Source organism: Sus scrofa, chromosome 1 (genome assembly GCF_054392235.1).
Source record: "Sus scrofa isolate SSC_HxYL_T2T_F1_AM1 chromosome 1, Sscrofa_HxYL_maternal_Yorkshire_Landrace_v2.0, whole genome shotgun sequence".
In the NCBI taxonomy this organism is placed as follows: domain Eukaryota; kingdom Metazoa; phylum Chordata; class Mammalia; order Artiodactyla; family Suidae; genus Sus; species Sus scrofa.
Window position 1 is genome coordinate 273,525,645 of NC_139383.1, and position 22,859 is coordinate 273,548,503.

General features: G+C 41.8%; 1 protein-coding gene across 3 annotated transcripts in view; it reads left to right on the top strand.

The window, feature by feature from the left end:
- Positions 1–2,938: 2,938 nt before the first annotated feature.
- Positions 2,939–22,859, top strand: part of LOC110256221 (olfactory receptor 1J4-like) — a 39,770-nt gene continuing 19,849 nt past the window's right edge. For all 3 annotated transcript variants that reach the window (XM_085019365.1, XM_085019374.1, XM_085019370.1), the window contains exon 1: positions 2,939–3,125. The gene's annotated coding sequence lies outside the window, so the exon portion shown is untranslated. The remainder of the gene's footprint in view (positions 3,126–22,859) is intronic.

Consider the following 22,859-nt stretch of genomic DNA (forward strand, 5'->3'; position numbering starts at 1 on the left):
GCTGATGGCTTTATTTGACTCTCCTCTCTTCTCAGGCCCCGCTATACTCATGAACATATTCAGTGTGGTGAGGCTGGACTCCTGTTATTTGTCATGATGTGGCCTCCCCATTTACTAAGGATCCCCTGTTCTTAGCTCATTCCCCCTCAGCACACAAGCATTTGATATGTCTCAGGCTGCTGTCACCGTGATGGTGCAGGTCTAGGGGTTGGTAGGACATACCAAGTAGGTGGAGGTGGGTAAGGTGTTCTTCCCACAGATCAGCTTCAGTCCAGCTGTGGGGTGATGATGGCAGGGGTGGTTGCAGGGACATGCCCCACCTCAGATGTAGGAACTGTGGGACTTATCGTCACCTTGGTCCCTGATAGCATGGTTTATATTTAGCTCCTGACTCCTCAAGGAGTGGTAATATTGCAGCTGTAACTCTGATTATACCCCTATCCTTGGAAGCTCCATATGGCATGGGTGCAGCCCTAAAAGACACTCTCTCTCTACAGCCTTTGGGGATTTCATGAGAGCTGGTGGCAGGGGAAAGTCCAGGATGATGCATGCTTTGGAGCCTGTGGAGGTTGGAAAGGTGTGGCTGGGTGGGTCCCCAGGCTCTGTGTGGGGATGACAGTCATGCTGCTTGTTTAGAGTTATCCCCTGGACTCCTCTTCCCCATCCATTCTCCCTGCTCCTACCCCAGACTCCAATCCATTCTTGGGACTCTATGTTTTTCTTATGCTTTATGACATTTTACACAACACAAATTCTCTTCACATTTTCCTTTTGCCTGGAACACCTAACCTCTTTCTTTTTTTTTCTTTTTCTGTCTTTTTAGGACCACACTGGTGGCATATGTGGCATATGGAAGTTCCCAGGCCAGGGCTCTTAACTGAGCTGTAGCTGCCAGCCTGCACCACAGTCACAGCAATGCTGGATCCTTAACCCACTGAGCAAGGCCTGGGATCCAACCTGAATCCTTATGGATACTAATTGGGTTCATAACCTGCTGAGCTACCATGGGAACTCTGACTTTGTGTTCATTTCCACTGTACAGCAAAATGATTCATTTATGCATATGTACACCTTCATTTTCATATTCTTTTCCTTTAGTTTATCACAGGATATCCCTGTGCTATACAGTAGGACCTTGTTCTTTATTTTATGTATAATTGTTTGCATCTGCTAATCCCAAACTCCCAATCCATCTCTCCTCCACACACTTCCCAAATGGCAACCAAATGTCTGTTTTTCTATGTCTGTCAGTCTGTTTCTGGTTTGTAGACGAGTTCATTTATGTCATATTTTAGGTTCCACATATAAGTGATATGTGGTTTTTGTCTTTCTCTTTAAGACTACTATTGGTCCCTTTGATATTACATGTACTGATCCAGAATCCTGGTGTGGGACACACGTAATCAATAACACTAGGCATGAATATTCTTTTTATGCCAACGCCAGTTTACAGACAACCCACCAAACTGCTGACTGGGGAAATTTCTTGGTCGTTCCTCATGTTATACACCTGGCTTTATCACTGTTTTGGCATATTTCTGGCCTGTACCACCCCCAATAAAAATGATGGCCTGTACAATATTACCACTGCCTTGAAAGGAGGCGTCTGTGCCATTACCTAATGAGTGTATGAATGTTTCATTTTATTAAATCACATAAGGGCAGAAGTGGCTATTCTGAGTCCCCAGCCTGTGGGACTTCATAAGTGATTCAGATGATGGGCTTGTGGTGGAAACATTTGTTACTTGCTTTGGAAATCATTATCCTAATCTGTGGTTTTTCTTGCATGAGTTACACTGTTGCTGTGATACCTGCCTCCAAATGCAGCCAGATAGCCACAAAAGGAGCCACCTCCAAGCCAGTGACACCCCTTGCTGACCATTCAGGGCACACTGCAGAAGAGGGGGACATGTGAGATCATAGGAACTGGTCAGCAGAGTGTTGGTGTCACCAAGTCAAATTTCGGTCTGTTCACCTGTGGACAGCAAAACCTCTCCTGACTCTGGGTTGTGGTGAAGGATAGGGCAGCATTTGTTGCAGGGTGCCAAGGTGGCTAATGCTCAAAAAACCCAGTGGATGGGAAGTTCCTGTCATTTCTCAGTGGAAATGAATCTGACCAGTAACCATGAGGACGCAGGTTTGCTCCCAGGCTTTGCTCCATGGGTTAAGAATCCAGTTTTGCAGTGAGCTGTGGTGTTGGTCACATTCACACTTGGATCCTGCATTGCAGTGGCTGTAACATAGGCCAGAGGCTACAGCTGCCATTTGACCCCTAGCCTGTGAACTTCCTTATGTCACAGGTGTGGCCCTAAAAACAAAAACAAAGCAAAACAAAACCCAATGGCTTTTAGTGAAAAGTTTTTAAAGACAGAGTGAGGGAGAGGGTTGCAGGTGCATGACCACCTGGGGGACATTCCTCTAATTGGTTGGTGGTGAGGTAATCAGGAGTCAACATCATCAGCCTTGGGTTCCACCCAGTCCACGTGCTTGTCTTGAGCAAGCAGTTAACTTTTCCCACCTGTTAGGGGTTTCAGTGTCTGCCAAGCAGCTCAAAAGATTCAGCTCAGAATATTACCTGTAGCCCATGAGGAGGAACCAAAAATCCTTGACTTTGTTTCATGGCTAAATTATTCTTTTTTTTGTCTGGCTTGATTGTTTCCCTTTCTTTCTGTATTTTTCTCACTTCTCTGATTAAATGTATTCTTTGGAACTCGGGAAAGGCCTAGGAGGCTAATGTTTGTCTACAAACCAGCAGAAGGCCAAGGACATGGGTTGGAGCAGGGGAGGGTGGCCTTTTCTAGGAAGACCCCCTAGGGTCTTATTCAGTTATATCGAGAGAGGACACAGAGAGGACAAAGAAGAGGTGACTACTGATAGACCTGCAAGTTGGGCTTGGCTGATTGGAGGTACATTTACCCCACCTGTGTCCTTGAAATGTACACTCTGCCTGTGGTTCCCAGGCTGGGAGCCACTTTCGAGGAGGCAGGCTTGAAGGAACAGTGTGTTGCTGAGACTCTCTGGACAACATGCGACTCTGAACCCACTGAAAGCCTCTGTAAAAGCTTTCAAGATCCTGGCCAGCAGGGGTGGAGAGCTGATTTTGGCTACCAAGACAAGCCTTGTAGGTAAGTTGCCTTGCTTATGAAGACTGCCTCTTACCATTCTGGGGCAGGGGGATGGTGGCTGGCTCTTTTTCTCAGGGGCCAGTTTGTGAACAGACAGTCTGGTTTTCTTCCCCCTGCCCCCATGGCAACTGAATTATGCTTTATGTGAATGGAGGGGCTTGTGTGTGGGTGACTTTCCTATCCTCTTGACCTTTCATAAGCATCTTCCCTAATGTATTTTTCCCCTAATTATGTTTTGGCATTTGTTTATTTTTGGACTGAACTGATACTAGAGTTAACAGAAAATTTTCAGCAATTGTGTATTTTTTCAGGAGGTTTCCACTCTTTGGTTTTTATGAATAGTGCTTCTATGAATGTTCATGTACCGGCTTTTATGTGGACGTAGGTTTTCTTAGTTACACACCTAGGAATGGAATTCCTGGGTGGTGTGGTAACTCTATGTTTGAACATTTTGAGAAACTGCCCATGTTTTCCTAATTGGCTGCATTGTTTTCAGTTCTTACTATAAATATAGAAGGGTTCACTCTCCTCTTATTCCTTGCTACCATTTTGATATTGTCTGGTAATTTTTTTTTTTTTTTTTTTACAATTTAACCATCCTAGTGGAAATGAAGTGGTATCTCATTGTGATTTTGATTTGTATTCCTTGATGATTAATGATGTTGAGTATTGCTCATGTGATAATTGGCCATTTGTATTTTTTTAATTTGGAAAAAATCTCTCTTTAAATCCTTTGCACATTTTAAAATTGGGTTATTATTCCTTTTATTGAAGTGTAAGAATCCTTCATATAGTCTTATGCAAATGTCTTATCAACTATATGATGTGCATATATTTTTCTACCTTTCTGTGGGTTGTCTATTCACTCTCCTGATGGTATCTTTTGAAGTACAAAACTTGATTATTTTGATGAATTCCTGTTGGTCCATTTTTTCTTTTACCACTTGTGTGGACAAGCAGTTTGGTGTCATACCAAAGAAACCACAGCCTAATCTAAGGTCACAAAGCATCTCACTCTCATGCTTTTCTCTAAGTGTCTTATAGTTTAAGCTCTTGCACTGTGCCCTATCATCCTTTTGAGTTAACTTTTGCATGAAGTGTGAGGTAAATGTCCAGCTTCATTCTTTTGCTTCTTGCTATTCAGTTGTCTCAGCAGGGTTTGGTTTGCTGAAAGCACTATTCTTTCCCCCTTGTATTTCCCTGGAAGCCTTCTTGAAAATAAATTGCCCATAAATGTGAAGGTTTATTTGTGGATTCACTTGTATTCCTTTGTCTAGCATTATGCTAGTATGGCATTGTCCTTTTTAATTGTAGTTTCCATATGATGATTATATAACTTACAGGCATACAAGATAGCGATTTGTAATTTTTAAATGTTATACCTCCTTTATAGTTAGTATAAAATATTGGCTATATTCCTCATGTTGTACAATGTATCCATGTGGCTTATTTTATACTAATAGTGTGTCCCTCTTAATCTTCTGAACTGATCTTGCCCCTCCCCTCTTCCCTCTCCTCACTGGTGACCACTGATTTGTTGTCTATATCTGTGAGTCTGCTACTTCTATGTTATGTTCCCTTGTTTGTTGTACATTTCAGATTCCATATATAAGTGATGTCATATATTAGTTGTCTTTTTCTGACCTTTTTCACTTAGCATAATGCCCTCTAATACCATCCATGGTGCTGCAAATGGCACAATTTCATTTTCTTTATGGCTGAGTAGTTGTCCATTGTGTGTATATGTATGTGTGTGTGTGTCTATATGTATATCCATTCATATGTTGATGGAGATTAATTTGCTTCCATATCTTGGCAATTGTAAATAATGCTGCTATGAATATTGGGGTGCATGTATCTTTTTGAATTAGTGTTTTGGTTTTTTTTGGTTTGTTTTTGGGGGGGTTTATATACACAAGAATGGAATTGTTGTATCATATGGTAGTTCTATTTTAGTTTTTGGAGAAACTACTATGCTGTTTTTGATAATGGCTGTACCAATTTATAGTCCCACTAACAGTGTACCAGGGTTCCCTTTTTTCCATATCCTTGCCAACATTTGATCTTTATGTTCATTTTGATTACTGCCATTCTGACAGGTATGAGGTGATGTCTCATTGCAGTTTGATTTGCATTTCTCTGATGATTAGTGATGTTGAGCATCTTTTCATGTGAAGTACTAAGCATGAATTAGTACTTAGTTACATATTTTGGAGTAAGTTTTGAAATCAGGAAGTGTGAGTGTACCAACTTTAGTCTTCTTTTTCAAGAATGTATTGGTTATTCTGGTTCTATTGCATTTCTCTGTGAATTTAGGATCAGCTTGACATTGTCTGCAACACATATAGCTGAGATTTTTAAAGGGGATTGTATTGAATTCAGACCATTTATTATTTCTACTAGGTTTTTGTGGGGATTGATTTCTTAAGAATTTAACAATATATAGCATCTGCCTTTTGCAAGTAGAGATAATTTTCCTTCTTTACAATCTAGATGCCTTCTATTTCCTTTTCTTACTTAGACATGCTGGTTGGAACCTCTAGTGCAATATTAAAAGGAAGCGGTAAGAGTTATTGTTATTCTTGATCTTAGAAGGGCAGGAATAGGAAGACGAGCTAAAGGAACAGTGGAGCTCACAATAAAAAGAGATCCTGACTGATGATTAGAGTGGGCTTGTGTTGGAGGGTACTTTCTGAAGATGACATGGCACTTAAACTGGGTGGGCTTGTGGTAAAGTAACACAGAGGAGGAAATAATAGTAGAAAAGCCCCGAGGGAAAATGTATATGCTTTACATGAGTGAATGAGATCTCTATTATAGTCAGCATCCTGATTTTTTGGGTCTTTTTTTTTTTTGCCTTTTCTAGCACTGCCTCCAAGGCATATGGAGGTTCCCAGGCTTGGAGTCTAATCAGAGCTGTAGCCAGTGGCCTACCGCACAGCCACAGCCATGCAGAATTTGAGCTGTGTCTGTGACTTACACCACAGCGCATGGCAACCCAGAAGCTTAACCCACTGAGAAGGACAGGGATCAGACCTGAATCTTCATGTTTCCTAGTTGGACTCGTTAACGATGAGCTACAAGGGGAACTCCATTGGGGTTGATTTCTTAAGAATTTAAAAATATACAGCATCTGCCATTTGCAAGTAGAGATAATTTTCCTTCTTTACAATCCAGATGCCTTCTATTTCCTTTTCTTTTTCTTTTTTTTTCTTTTCCCACTGGTCAGTTTATCCTTACATGTATACATTACAATTACATTTTTCCTCCAGCCTTTCTTCTGTTGCAACATGAGTATCTAGACAAAGTTCTCAATGCTATTCAGCAGGATCTCCTTGTAAATCTATTCTAAGTTGTGTCTGATAAACCCAAGCTCCCGATCCCTCCCACTCCCTCCCCCTCCCATCAGGCAGCCACAAGTCTCTTCTCCAAGTCCATGATTTTCTTTTCTGAGGAGATGTTCATTTGTGCTGGATATTAGATTCCAGTTATAAGTGATATCATATGGTATTTGTCTTTGTCTTTCTGGCTCATTTCACTCAGGATGAGATTCTCTAGTTCCATCCATGTTGCAGCAAATGGCATGATGTCATTCTTTTTTATGGCTGAGTAGTATTCCATTGTGTATATATACCACTTCTTCCAAATCCAATCATCTGTCAATGGACATTTGGGTTGTTTCCATGTCTTGGCTATTGTGAATTGTGCTGCAGTGAACATGGGGGTGAATGTGTCTCTTTTAAGTAGAGTTTTGTCCGGATAGGTGCCCAAGAGTGGGATTGCAGGGTCATATGGAAGTTCTATGTATAGATTTCTAAGGTATCTCCAAACTGTTCTCCATAGTGGCTGTACCAGTTTACATTCCCACCAACAGTGCAGGAGGGTTCCCTTTTCTCCACAGCCCCTCCAGCACTTGGTATTTGTGGATTTATTAATGATGGCCATTCTGACGGGTGTGAGGTGATATCTCATGGTAGTTTTGATTTGCATTTCTCTTATAACCAGCGATGTTGAGCATTTTTTCATGTGTTTGTTGGCCATCTGTATATCTTCTTTGGAGAAATGTCTATTCAGGTCTTTTGCCCATTTTTCCATTGCTTGATTGGCTTTTTTGCTGTTGGGTTGTATAAGTTATTTATATATTCTAGAGATTAAGCCCTTGTCGGTTGCATCATTTGAAACTATTATCTCCCATTCTGTAAGTTGTCTTTTTGTGTTCTTTTGGGTTTCCTTTGCTGTGCAAAAGCTTTTCAGTTTGATGAGGTCCCATGGGTTTATTTTTGCTCTAATTTCTATTGCTTTGGGAGACTGACCTGAGAAAATATTCATGATGTTGATGTCAGAGAGTGTTTTGCCTATGTGGTCTTCTAGGAGTTTGATGATGTCCTGTCGTATATTTAAGTCCTTCAGCCATTTTGAGTTTATTTTTGTGCATGGTGTGAGGGTGTGTTCTCGTCTCTTTGCTTTGCATGCAGCTGTCCAGGTTTCCCAGCAATGCTTGCTGAATAGACTTTCTTTTGCCCATTTTATGTTCTTGCCTCCCTTGTCAAAGATTAAATGACTATAGGTGTCAGGGTTTATTTCGGGGTTCTCTCTTCTGTTCCATTGGTCTGTCTGTTTTGATACCAGTCCCACACTGTCTTGATGACTGTGGCTTTGTAGTATTTCTTGAAGTCGGGAGAGTGATGCCTCCTGCTTGGTTTTTGTTTCTCAGGATTGCTTTGGCAATTCTGGGTCTTTTGTGGTTCCATATAAATGTTTGGATTGTTTGTTCTAGTTCTGTGAAAAATGTCCTGGGTAATTGGATAGGGATTGCATTGAATCTGTCAATTGCTTTGGGTAGTATGGCCATCTTTACAATATTGATTTTCCCAATCCAGGAACATGGAATATCTTTCCATTTCTTTACATCTTCTTTGATTTCTTTGATTAAAGTTTTATAGTTCTCGGCATATAGGTCCTTTACCTCCTTGGTCAGGTGTATTCCAAGGTATTTGATTTTGTGAGGTGCAATTTTAAAAGGTATTATATTTTTGTATTCCTTTTCTAATATTTCATTGCTGGTATACAGAAGTGCGACTGACTTCTGAATGTTAATCTTATATCCTGCTACTTTGCTGAATTTATTAATCAGTTCAAGGAGTTTTGGGGTTGAGTCCTTAGGGTTTTCTATGTATAGTATCATGTCATCTGCATACAGTGACAGTTTGATCTCTTCTCTTCCTATATGGATGCCTTTGATTTCTTTTGTTTGTCTAATTGCTGTGGCTAGGACTTCCAAAACGATGTTGAAGAGCAGTGGTGAGCGTGGGCATCCCTGTCTTGTTCCAGATTTGAGTGAGAAGGCTTTCAGATTTTCCCCATTGAGGATTATATTTTCTGTGGGTTTATCATAAATGGCTTTGATTATGTTCAGGAATGTTCTCTCTATACCCACTTTGGCCTGGGTCTTGATCATGAGGGGATGTTGGACTTTGTCAAGTGCTTTTTCTGCATCTATTGAGATGATCATATGATTTTTGACTTTTTTTTTTGTTAATGTGGTGTATGACGTTGACTGATTTGCGTATGTTGAACCATCCTTGTGAACCTGGGATGAACCCAACCTGGTCATGGTGTATAATTTTTTTGGTATGTTGTTGGATTCGGTTGGCTAAGATTTTGTTGAGAAGTTTTGCATCTATATTCATCAATGATATCGGCCGATAGTTTTCCTTTTTAGTGGTATCTCTGTCTGGTTTTGGAATGAGGGTGATGGTGGCATCATAGAATGTCTTTGGGAGTATTCCTTCTTCTTCCACCTTTTGAAAGAGTTTAAGGAGGATGGGCACCAATTCCTCTTTATATGTTTGATAAAATTCACCTGTGAAGCCATCTGGCCATGGACTTTTATTTGTAGGGAGTGATTTTATGACCTCTTCAATTTCATTTCTAGTGATCGGTCTCTTCAATTGGTCTGTTTCTACTTGATTCCATTTTGGCAGGCTGTAAGATTCTAGAAAATTGTCCATTTCTTCCAGATTGTCAAACTTGTTGCCGTATAGTTGTTCATAGTATTGTCTTATGGTTTTTTGTATTTCTGCTGTATCCGTTGTGATTTCTCCTTTTTCATTTATTTTTTTGGTGATTTGGGTTCTTTCTCTCCTCTTTTTAGTGAGTCTGGCCAGGGGTTTGTCCATTTTGTTTACCTTTTCAAAGAACCAGCTCTTGGTTTTATTAATTTTCTCTACTGTTTTTTGAGTCTCTATTTTATTGATTTCTTCTTTGATCTTTATAATTTCCTTCCTTCTGCTGACTTTAGGACTTTTTTGTTCTTCTTTTTCTAATTCATTTAGGTGGAGTGTTAAGTTGTCAATTTGGGATCTTTCTTCTTTTTTGAGAAAGGCCTGTATTGCTATCAATTTCCCTCTGAGCACTGCTTTCGCAGCATCCCATAGATTTTGAGAGGTCGTGTCTTCATTATCATTTGTTTCAAGGTCGTTTTTAATTTCCTTTTTGATTTCCTCATTGACCCATTGGTTTTTTAGTAGCATGTTGTTTAGTCTCCATGTAGTGGGTATTTTCTCTTTCCTTTTCCCATGGTTGGTTTCTAATTTCATGGCATTGTGGTCAGAGAAGATACTTGAGATAATTTCTATGCTTCTAAATTTATTGAGATTCGCTTTGTGTCCCAATATGTGGTCGATTCTTGAGAATGTTCCATGAGCATTTGAGAAGAATGTGTCTTCTGATTTTTTTGGATGTAGTGTCCTGAAGATATCAATGAAGTCTAACTTTTCTATTGTTTCCTTTAGGATCTCTGTTGCTTTATTGGTTTTCGGTCTAGAGGATCTGTCCATTGATGTGAGGGGGGTATTAAGTTCTCCCACTATGATTGTATTCTAATCAATATCACCCTTTATGTCTGTTAATATTTGTTGTATGTATCTGGGTACTCCTCTATTTGGGGCATATATGTTGACGATAGTAACATCCTCTCCTTGGATGGATCCCTTAATCATTAGGTAGTGTCCTTCTTTGTCTTTCTTTATGTCTTTTGTTTTAAAGTCTATTTTTTCTGATATGAGCATTGCGACTCCTGCTTTTCTGTCCTGTCTATTGGCGTGAAATATTTTCCCCCACCCTTTCACTTTCAATCTATATGTATCTTTTGTCCTAAGGTGAGTTTCTCGTAGGCAGCATATTGAAGGTTTTTGCCTTTTTATCCACTCAGCCACTCTGTGTGTTTTGATTGGGGCATTCAGTCCATTGACATTTAAGGTGATAATTGATTAATGATTATATATTGCCATTTGAACCTCGTGTCCCAGTTGATTCTATGGTTCTCCATTCTTCCTTTCTTTTTTTTTTTTTTTTTTTGGTTGGATGGTCTCTTGTTATTATCTGCTTGAGTGTATTTTTATTTTCATTTTTTGCAAATGCCATATTTGGTTTGGCTTGTGGTTGCCCTGTTTTTTAAGTATGCTAACCCCTTCCCATAATTGTGTGTTTTAGCCTCATGGTCCTGTAATTCAAACACTTCATTACTATATTAAAATTAAGAAGAGAGACATACATATAAACAAAAAGGGTTATTTACTTCCTAACATCCCTTGCCCACATTTTATGGTTTTGATGACTCTTTTTTATTTTTTCTTTTTAATTTTATTTTGTTTGAAGCATGTTCATGATTAAATCTGTATGCTGGCTTATTTGAGTGACTGCTCTCTGATTGTGGTTTCCTCAGTCCTAGTTCTTCCTCCTTTTCTTCTTTTTTTTTCTTTTCTTTTTTCTTCCCTTTCCTTCCTTTCTTTTTGCTTTAGAGAAGCCCTTTCAATATTTCCTTTAACCTGGGTTTTGTGTTGCTGTATTCTTTAAGTTTTTGTTTGTTGGGAAAAATTTTTATTTCCCCTTCTATTTTAAATGATATTCTTGCTGGATAGAGTATTCTAGGTTGCATATTTTTTCCTTTGAGCACTTTAAATATCTCTTGCCATTCCCTCCTGGCCTGTAGAAATCAGCTGATAATCTTATGGGGGTTCTCTGTTAGGTAACATTCTGTTTTTCTCTTGCTGCCTTTAGGATCCTCTCTTTATCACTAACTTTTGCCATTTTTCTTATGATGTGTCTTGGTGTGGGTCTGTTTGGGTTCAGTTTGTTTGGGGCCCTCTGTGCTTCTTGTATCTTGAATCCAGTATCCTTTAGATTTGGGAAGTTTTCAGCGATAATTTCTTCCAATATATTTTCCATTCCCTTATCTTTTTCTACTCCTATGGAATTCCTATTATGCGTAGATTGGCCCGCTTTATATTATCCCATGGGTCTCTTATATTGCTTTCCAGTTTTTTGATTCGGTTTTCTGTCTGTTGACCAGATTGAGTGATTTCCATTATTCTATCTTCCATATCCCTGATTCGTTCTTCTGCATTATTCATTCTGGTTTTTACTGCCCTTAGTTCAGTTTGCATCTCTGCCAATGAATGTTCTAGTTTTTCTTGGCTCCTCCTTATATTTTCTAGTTCCTTTGTGAGGGTATCTGCATTACTGTTCATATCTTCTCTTAATTCCTTCAGTATTTTCACTATTTCTCTTGTGAACTCCAGGTCTGTCAGACTGCAGAGATCTGTTTCATTGTTGACTGTTTTAGGTGAGTTCTCCTGTTGGTTTGACTGGGGGTGGTTTCTCAGCTTCTTCGTCTTGATTGTTGTTTTCTTTCTCCTGAGGGAATTGTACTCTCCGTTATCTGGTAGTGTTTGCCTTGTCACTGCCGTGGAATATTTCCTGAGGACTGGCGTTGTTGGTCAATCTTTTTTGAGGCAGTGTGGCCTTTCTGGAGTGTTGATGGGGCTAACAGTGTCTCTTTGAAGCAAAGGAGGACTTCCTGAGGGCAGACAGGACTGGGAGGTCCACCCCACAATGGTAGCAGATTTCACTTGGTCATGCAGAGCTTGCTCTGGTATTTTTAGGATGTGGGGTTCTTGCAGGGGGTTGGCGGTGTCGGGCAGCTGCAACTGAGGAGTGCAGCACCCCCTGGGGGCTGGAGCAGCTGTCTGGGTCACTGAGAACCTAAGAGGCTCTTCCCTAGAGCAGCCCAACTCAGAAGGACAACTTGCGAATGTAGGTGGATCTTTTCACAGTCTGGCTGAGCTTGTTTCAGCTTTTCTGGGCTGCAGGGGCTCTTCTAGGGGGCTGGTGGTGCTGAGCAGCTATTCCGCAGGATTGGGGCACCCCCTAGGAGGTTGGGCGAGTAGCACGGCCACTGGAAACCCAAGAGGCTCCTCCCCAGGGCAGCCCAACTCAGAAAGACAGTCTGAGATTTTTCCCAGCTCGGCCGAGCTTGTTGCAGCTTTTCTGGGCTGCAGGGGGTCCTGCCTGGAGCTGGCAGTCCTATGCAGCTGGTCCACTAGAGCATCCCCTGGGGGCTTGGGCGGGTAGCAGGGCCCTTGGAAACCCAACAGGCTCCTCCTCGGGGCAGCCCAACTCAGAAAAACCGTCCAAGAATTAGGCAGATCTATTCACTGCCTGGCTAGTCTTGTTCTAGCTTTTCTGGGCTGCAGGCCTTTTCTCGGGGGCTGGTGGTGTTTGGTGGTACTCTGCGGAAGTGTAGCCCCTCCAAAGGGCAAGCAGGCCTGTGCAGTGACAGCCTCTGCAGTGGTAGGCTTCAGGCAATTGTTGAGGCCAGCCCTCCTGGATGGCAGGCATCCCCAGGTTCGGCTAGAGCCTAGGGGGTGGTGGGGGTGGGGGAGGCGATGCACTGGGAAGCACAGCCTTCAGCTAGCTAGTGGGCCTGTAAGCTTGCTGTGGAGTGGAGGGTATTCTATGGGGACCCACCCCTTCTCCTCTCCCCTCCCCAGCATTGGCGCAGACCAGGCTCTTCTCCCAGGTTCCCTCTGATGCAGCTTTCCACTTCCCCACACCTAGAGTATTGTTCCCTTCCTCTGCGACAGCTTTGTTTTCTAGTCTCCCAGGCAGTCTCTGCCCCATCAAATGGTTTCTAGACCTCCCAAGCAGTTTCTGCTCCGCCCCGCCTCCCCCAGCCCATTCTTGGGGTCTAACCTCTGGAGCCGAGGTCTCGGTGCCCAGCCCCCACCCAGGCGTCCCCCGGCCCTTTCTTGGGGACTAATCTTCGGAGGCGAGGTCTCGGTGCCCAGCCCCCACCCGGGCGTCCCCTGGCCCTTTCTCGGGGACTAACCTCTGGAGCCGAGGATTCAGTGCCCAGCCCCCACCCAGGCATCTCAATTTTTGGTGACTGTGCCCATAGTTCAGATGTTCGGTTTGGTTCTTGATCGGCTTTTCAGTACTCCAACTTACTGCTACACTCTTCTCTGCATCTGGAGATTTCTCCAGTTCATTTGATCTTTCCCCTGTGTAGGTGACTTTCCAGGGTGCAGGATCCCTTTCTCCTCTGCAGTTTCCTTTCGGGAGCACCCGTCCCGCTTGGATTCACCTTCTCTCACTCTCCTCTTTTCTCCCATTCTGCCCAGTAACGTCACGAACTTCTTGCCATTATTGGAGTTTAGGTTCCTCTGCCAGCGATTGGTTGCTGTTCTGTGCGAGTCATTTATTCTGTAGATGTGCTTTTTTTGTTGTGTTTGTGGGAGAGGGCGAGCGTGTCCCCCTACTCCTCCGCCATCTTGTCCTCTGAGTTGAGAAAATTTTTTTGTTTCTTTGTTCCTTGTCTATCATTTTCTGTAGGTGTAGAAAGTAAATATTGCTTAAGTCATGATGTTGAGATTGTTTGCATTTTTAATGCAGTTGCTAGTTATATGTTGTGTGTGTTTCCTAAAATCTAAATATATTGCAAAGTTTTTGGCTTTATTATTCATTCTTTTTTTTTTAGAATTTATTTATTTATTTATTTATTTATTTATTTATTTATTTATTTATTTATTTTGCCTTTTGCTTTTTCTAGGGCTGCTCCCGCGGCATATGGAAGTTCCCAGGGTAGGGGTTGAATAGGAGCTGTAGCCACTGGCCTATGCCAGAGCCACAGCAATGCAGGATCCGAGCCACGTCTGCAACCTACACCACAGGTCACGGCAACGCCGGATCATTACCCCACTGAACAAGGGCAGGGACCGAACCCGCAACCTCATGGTTCCTAGTCGGATTTGTTAACCACTGCGCCATGATGGGAACTCCTATTATTCATTCTTAAGCTTGTTTCTGTCTGTGACAAAAATCCAGTGGAGAAGCATAGATCATTGAACCCCATTTCCAAATTCTCTTTTGCAATGTAGGATGTTTTTCCAATTGGGTCTTTTTTTGTGAGGACAGCATACTTATGCCTGCTTAATTTTAGTTTATTAAAATTAGTTACCTGTTGCTTCACAAGCAGCAAGAACTGATTTTCAGAAAAGACAATGCTAAATGTATATATAAGTAATTCCTTCTGACAAGCATTTATTATGTGTCTACTGAGTTTATGGAAATTTGTAGAAGTGAACAAATGAGACAAAAATATTTTTCCTTTGTAGAGTATATCAGTAGGGAGAGAATAAAAATAAACACAATATGCATGTAAATGTCATGGTGTTTAATTGCTATAAAATGCAGCAGTGTGAAGACATCAGGAATGAGGGGGATAGGTTGCAATTTTAAGTAGCGTGGTGAGGATTGGTCTCTTCGAGAAGGTGATTTTTGAAAGAATTGAAGGCACCAAGTAACAGAGCCATGGGGATATTTGCAGGAAAATGATTCCAAGGCCAGAAAACAGCAACTGCAGAACTCCAAGATGTGACATTGTCAGTTATACTCCAGGAAATAAATAAGCAGGTGTGATGGGAGGCAGAGGTGAGAAGAGCAGTGTGAATCATTTCACCACCAACAGGGAATGAGATCCCTAAATCTTTTCAATTTGAATCTTACTGTGAATTATGTGTGTAGCCCTTAGTAGCTCTTCATTAGAAGAGGAACATGATTCAGCTTTAGAGGGGGTGACACTGACTGCCTGTAGAGAAGGGGGCTTGGTGGAAGCAGAAAGACAACCTAGGAGCTCTAGCAACTGTGCCATTAAAGGATCGATAGGCTATGATGATAGCAGAGGAAGTAGTCCGTATTTGGAGCAAACTGTATTTGGTTTTAAGTCTGAACCAACAAGAGCTCCTGACACATTGAGAGAAATGTGAGAGAAAAGATAGGAATCAAAGATTCCTATATTTTGATTAGAACCGATGGAGCTGTCACTAACTACAGCAGTCATGAAATAAATGGTATCTGCCTGTGTGAGCAGCTGAGGGTGATGATTCTGTAAAGAACAATGAGAAAATACCCAGTGTTTACTGAAGATATACAAAATGCCTGGAAATGTTCTAAGTGCATTATGTGAAGTAATTTACACAGCTTTTTCAACTACTTTATGTTGGGGAGGGCGTTTACTGTTATTCATACTGAGTAATTTTTTTTTCTTTGGCTGCAGCCATGACATAAAGAATTTCCGGGGTCCGGGACTGGACCTTCACCACAGCAGTGACAATGCCGGATCCTTAACTGCCAGGCCACCAGGGAACTCCCTCATACTGAGCAATTTTAGTGATGGAAATGGTGACTGGTGTCTTATCTAAACCAGAAGCATTGATGGAAAACACTACAAATATTACCCAGAGACATGGTCGATAAACATTCAAGGATTCTCAGATACACCATTATTTCCCCTCATGACCCAGTTGCCCAGCTCTGGACACCCTGTTGCCTTTGATAGTTTCTGGTCAATCAGCATAGACAGACTTTTATTTCTTTTCTCTCTCTCTTGATGTGTACTGTTTTTGCCATTTCAGTGATTGAAGTCTATTTTCTGTTATTTCAAAATATTTTTGTATATGTCTAGCAAACTCTCAAGCTAAACTAAGTGTATCTGAGACATTTTTAGATATCATGTAATGGAGGAGAAAGCATTTGATCTTATAGCCATACCTGTAAGGCCCAAGGATACTAGTTGTAATCCTAAAATAAAACATCACATTCTCTTTCATATAGGAATTTTTCAAATCTGTACTTATCTATATGATTTAACTGGACCTTAAGATAGCCAATATTAGCTACTGTCACTGAGAGGTTCCAGATCCTCAAAGAGAGAGAAAGGATTTCCAGAAAGTTTCATGAGACTGATGTTTTGGATAATATTATTTTATAGAGCTATACAGAACCTGTTTCTTTTTGTTTCATTGTTTTGGTCATTTTATTGCCACACCTGTGGCATATGTAAGTTCCTAGGCTGTGGCCAGCCTATACCACAGCCACAGCAATGTGGGATCCAAGCCATGGCTGCTACACCATAGCTCATGGCAACACCAAATCCTTAACCCAATGAATGAGGCTGGGCATCCTCATGGATACTAGTAGGGTTTGTTACCACTGAGCCACAATGGGAGCTCCCAGAACCTGTTTCTTGATTTACTTAAGTATAGCCAAGATGTTTTTCCTCCACAATCATTACAATTAAGTGAGGACAATTGGTACCTACCACTTACCACAGCAATACGTTTGTGTCTCCTTAATAGTTCTTGCCAGAATTATTCTTATGTAATCAAGTGACCTTCTTGTAATTACTGCACTAAAAAAAACAGGTCTTTGGAAATATTCATCTTTTTCCCCAGTATTCAAAACAAATCCTCATTACCTCGTGTGTGATTAATAGCCGTATGTGGTAACTTACCGAGAGGGCACTTAGACACATATCCTTGCCATTTATTGTTCTGTCCTGTGTGCAGAATACATATGTCTAGGGACCAAGGTGTGGAAGTAGGTTTGAGCTCTCTACTAATCACTCTGTGGGCTGTTGACATGAGACAAAGATACACTTAGTGCTTATTCATATGAATCTTTTTAAAAACATCTTTAGACCAGTTTTGGGTTGACAGCAAATCTGAGAAGAATATACAGAGATTTCCCATACATTCCCTGCCCCTACAGTTGCAAAGCCTTTCCCACCATCAACATCACCTACAAGAGTGGTGCATTTGTCACCACTGATGAACCTACACTGAAAAACTACATCACCCAAAGCCCCTTGTTTACCTTATAGCTCACTCTGGATGTTGTACATTCTAGGGGTTTGGGAAAATATATTGTGAGATATATCCATCAGTATAATAACATACGGAGTATATTCACTGTCTTGGAAGTTCTCTGTGATCCACCTGTTCATCCTTGCCCCCGCCGCAACTCCCATAATTCTACTGTCTCTGTAATTTTGCCTTTTCCAGAGTGTCATGTAGTGGAATCATACAGCATGTATCCTTTTTCAGACTGACTACTTTGTTAGTAATATACATTTAAGATTTTTACATGTCTTATCATGACTTGATAGCTCATTTCTTTTTAGTGTTGAAAAATATTTCAATGACTAGATGTGTCACAGTTTACAGATCCATTCACCTACTGAAGGACATCTTGATTGCTTACCATTTTTGGCAATTATGAGTACAGGTGCTATAAACATCTGTGTGTAGGTTTCTGTATAGACATAGTTTTCAATTCCTTTGAGAAAATACTGAGGCGTGTGATTGCTGAAGTGCATAGCAAGTGTAGGTGTTTAATTTTGTAAGAAACTAGCAAACGTTTTCCAAAGCTATTGTACCATTTTGCATTACCACTAGCAATATACGAGCGTTTCCATTGCTCCACATCCTCATCATCATTTGGTGTTGTCAATGGTTCAGATTTTGGTCATTCTAATAGATGCATAGTGCTATCTCATTAAGGTTTTAATTTGTATTTCCCTTATGATATATGATGTGGAGCTGCTTTCATTTGCTTCTTTGTAATCTGTATATTTTCCTGATGATTGTCTGTTAAGATCTTTGAGCCACTTAAAATCGGGCTGATTTTTTTTTTAAATTTATTTATCTTCTTACTATTTATGTATTTATTTATTTTATACTGTACAGCATGGTTACCCAGTTACACATATATGTGTACATTCTTTTTTCTTTCATTACATTTTCCATCACAAGTGACTAGACAAAGTTCCCAGTGCTACACAGCAGGGTCTCACTGCTAATATATTCCAAATGAAATAGTCTGCACCTATTAATGCCAAGCTCTCCATCCACCACACTCTCTCCCCTTCCCCCTTTGGCAACCACAAGTTTATTCTGCAAGTCCATGATTTTCTTTTCTGTCAAAAGTTTCCTTTGTGCCATGTATTAGATTCCAGGTATAACTGATATAATATGGTATTTGTCTTTCTCTTTCTGACTTACTTCACTCAGCATGAGTCTCTAGTTCCATCCATGTTGCTGCAAATGGCATTACATCATTCTTTTTTATGGCTGAGTATTATCCCATTGTGTTTATATACCATGTCTTCCTAATCCAATCATCTGTCAATGGACATTTGGGTTGTTTCCATGTCTTGGATATTGTGAATAGGGCTGCAATGAACATGGAGGTGCATGTGTCTTTTAAAGTAGAGTTTTGTCTGGATAGAGGCCCAAGAGAGGGATTGCGGGGTCATATGGAAGTTCTATGTATAGATTTCTAAGGTACCTCCATACTGTTCTCCATAGTGGCTGTACCAGCTTCCATTCCCACCAACAGTGCAGTAGGGTTCCCTTTTCTCCACATCCTATCCAGGATTTGTTCTTTGTGGATTATTAATGATGGCCATTCTGACTGGTGTGTGGTGGTATCTCATGGTAGTTTTGATTTGTATTTCTCTAATAATCAGGGATGTTGAGCATTGTATAAAATGATTATTGGACATCTGCACATCTTGCTTGGAGAAATGTATTTTCATGTCTTTTGCCCATTATTCCATTGGGTTGTTAGCTTTTTGGCTGTTGAGTTGTGTAATTTGCTTGTATATTGTAGAGATTAAGCCCTTGTCAGTTGCATCCTTTGAAATTATTTTCTCCTACTCTATATGTTGTTTTTGTTTTCTTTTTGGTTTCCTTTGCTGTGCAAATCTTGTCAGTTTGATGAGCTCCCATTGGTTTATTTTTGCTCTTATTTCTGTTGCTTTTGGAGACTGACTGGAGAAAACATTTGTAAAGTTGATGTCAGAGAATGTTTTGCCTATGTTCTCTTCCCAGAGTTTGATGATGTATTGTCTTATATATAAATTTTTCAGCCATTTTGAGTTTATTTATTTTTTATTTTATTTTTAAAATTTAATTTAATTTAATTTATTTATTTTTCCACTGTATAGCAAGGGGGTCAAGTTATCCTTACATGTATACATTTTTCCCCCACCCTTTGTTCTGTTGCAATATGAGTATCTAGACATAGTTCTCAATGCTACTCAGCAGGATCTCCTTGTAAATCAATCTAAATTGTGTCTGATTACCCCAAGCTCCCAATCCCTCCCACTCCCTCCCTCTCCCATCAGGGAGCCACAAGTCTATTCACCAAGTCCATGATTTTCTTTTCTGAGGAGATGTTCATTTGTGCTGGATATTAGATTCCAGTTATAAGTGATATCATGTGATATTTGTCTTTTTCTTACCGACTCATTTCACTCAGTATGAGAGTCTCTAGTTGCATCCATGTTGCTGCAAATGGCATGATGTCATTCTTTTTTATGGCTGAGTAGTATTCCATTGTGTATATATATAACTTCTTCCGAATCCAATCATCTGTCAATGGACATTTGGGTTGTTTCCATGTCCTGGCTATTGTGAATAGTGCTGCAGTGAACATGCGGGTGCATGTGTCTCTTTTAAGTAGAGTTTTGTCTGGATATATGCCCAAGAGTGGGATTGTGGGGTCATGTGGGAGTTCTATGTATAGGTTTCTAAAGTATCACCAAATGGTTCTCCATAGTGGCTGTACCAGTTTCCACTCCCACCAACAGTGCAGGAGGGTTCCCTTTTCTCCACAGCCCCTCCAGCACTTGTTATTTGTGGACTTCTTAATGATGGCCATTCTGACTGGTGTGTGGTGGTATCTCGTGGTAGTTTTGATTTGCCTTTCTCATAATTCAGTGATGTTGAGCATTTTTTCATGTGTTTGCTGGCCATCTGTATTATTATGTGTCTTGGTGTGGGTCTATTTGGGTTCACCTTGTTTGGGGCTCTCTGTGCTTCCTATATCTTGAGCTCAGTGTCCGTTAGATTTGGGATGTTTCCAGTGATAATTTCTTCAAATATATTTTCCATTCCCTTATCTTTTTCTACTCCTTATGGGATTCTTATTAAACATAGATTGGCCCACTTTATATAATCCCATAGGTCTCTTATATTGCTTTCCAGTTTTTTGATTTGGTTTTCTGTCTGTTGACCAGATTGAGTGATTTCCATTATTCTAGCTTCCATATCCCTGATTCGTTCTTCTGCATTATTCATTCTGGTTTTTACTGCCCTTAGTTCAGTTTGTATCTCTGCCAATGCATGTTCTAGTTTTTCTTGGCTCCTCCTTATATTTTCTAGTTCCTTTCTGAGGGTATCTGCATTACTGTTCATATCTTCTCTTAATTCCTTCAGTATTTTCACTATTTCTCTTTTGAACTCCAGTTCTGTCAGACTGCAGATATCTATTTCATTGTTGACTGTTTTAGGTGAGTTCTCCTGTTGGTTTGACTGGGGGTGGTTCTCAGCTTCTTAATCTGCTTGTTTTCTTTTTCCTGGTGGAGTTGTACTCTCTGTGGCCAGGCAGTGTTTTTCTTGTCGCTGCCGTGGAATGTTTCCTGAGGGCTGGCATTGTTGGTCAGGTTTTTTTTGAGGCAGTGTGGCTTTTATGGAGTGTTGGCAGGGCTAACAGAGTCTCTCTGAAGCAAAGGAGGAGGTCGTGAGGGCAGACAGGACTGGGAGATCCACCCCACGATGGGAGCAGATTTCACTCTGCCAGGCAGAACTTTCTCTGGTGTTTTTAGGATGTGGGGTTCTTGCAGGGGTTTGGCGGTTTTGGGCAGCTGTTCCGCAGCAGTGCAGCACCTATAAGGCCTGGAGCAGCTGTCTGGGTCACTGAGAACCCAAGAGTCTCTTCTCCAGTGTAGCCTGAGTCAGAAGGACTGTCTGAGAATGTAGGCAGATCTTTACATGGCCCAGCCAAGCTTGTTCTAGATTTTCTGGGCTGCAGGGGCTCTTGCAGGGCCCTTTCAGTGCTGGGCAGTTGTTCTCTGGGAGTGCAGCACCCCCAAGGGCTGTAGAAAGTAGCTGGCCTGCTGCAAACCCAAGAGGCTCTTCCCGAGGGCAGCCTGAGGCAGAAGGACTCTCCGAGAATTACGCAGATTTTTTCACAGCCTGGCCAAGCTTGTTCTATCGTTTTCTGGGCTGCAGGGACTCTTCCAGGGGGCTGGTGGTGCTGAGCAGCTATTCCGTGGGAGTGTGGCACCCCCAGAGGGCTGGAGCACCTAGCTGGGTCACTGCGAACCCAAGAGACTCTTCCCCAGGGCAGCCTGACTCAGGACTTTCTGAGAATTAGGCAGATCTTTTCACAGCCCAGCCAAGCTTGTTCTAGCTTTTCTGGGGTGCAGGGGTTCCTGCAGGGAGCTGGCAGTCCTGGGCAGCTGTTGTGCAGGAGTTTGGCACCCCCTGAGGGATGGAGCAGCTAGCTGGGCCTCTGCAAACCCAGGAGGCTCTTCTCCAGGGTAGCCCAACTTGGAAGAACTTTCCAAGAATTAGGCAGATCTTTTCACAGCCCAGCCAAGCTTTTTCTAGCTTCTGGGCTGCAGGCCTTTTTCCAGGGCCTGGTGGTGTTTGGTGCCTCTCCATGGGGGTGTAGCCCCTCGAAAGGGCAAGCAGGCCAGGGAAGGGACAGACCCTGTGGTGGTAGGCTTCTGGCAATTGTTGAGGTCAGCCCTCCCGGGTGGCAGGCAACCCCAGGTCCAGTGTGGATAAGGGGTTTTGGGGGGTGGGGATGCACTGGGAAGCAAAGCTTTCTCCTAGCTAGCAGGCCTGTAAGCTCGCTGTGGAGTGGGGAGTATTCTATGTGGGCCCACCCCTTCTTCTCTCCCCTCTCCAACACTGGCACTGACCCAGCTCTTCTCCCAAGTTCCCCTGATGTGGCTTTCCACTTCCCTTCCCTTAGCATATTGCTCCCACTCACTGCAACACTCTGCTTTCTAGTCTCCCAGGCAGTCTCTGCCCCGTCAAGCTTGACAGACTGGTTTCTAGACCTCCCAAGCAGTCTCCACTCTGCCCCACCCTCCCAGCCCTTTCCTAGGGACTAACCTCCCAGCTCCCACCCAGCATCTCAATTTTTCGTGACTGTGCCCATAGTTCAGATGATCTGTTCAGTTCTTGCTCTGCTTTTCAGAACTCCAACTTACTGCTACACTCTTCTCTGCATCTGGAGATTCTTCCAGTATGGTAGGTATTTCTGTCAAGTAGATGACTTTCCAGGGTGCGGGATCCCTTTCTCCTCTTCAGTTCCCTTTCAGGAGCATCCATCCAGCTTGGATTCCCCTTCTCTCACTCTCCTCTTTTCTCTTGTTTTACCTAGTAATGCTACAAACTTCTTGCCATTATTGGAGTTTAGGTTCTTCTGCCAGCGATTGGTTGCTGTTCTGTGTGAGTCGTTTATCCTGTAGATGTGTTTTCTTTTGTGTGTTTGTGGGAGAGGGTGAGTGTGTCCCCCTACTCTTCAACCATCTTGACTCCTCCCCATTTTGAGTTTATTTTGGTGCATGGTGTGAGGTTGTGTTTTAGTTTCATTGATTTGCATGTATCTGCCAGTTTTCCCAGCAATAATTGCTGAAAAGTCTGTCTTTTCCCCATTTTATGTTCTTGCCTCCTTGTCAAAGATTAATTTACAATAGGTGTCTGGGTTTATTTATGGGTTCTCTTCTGTTCCATTGTTTTGTCTTTCTGTTTT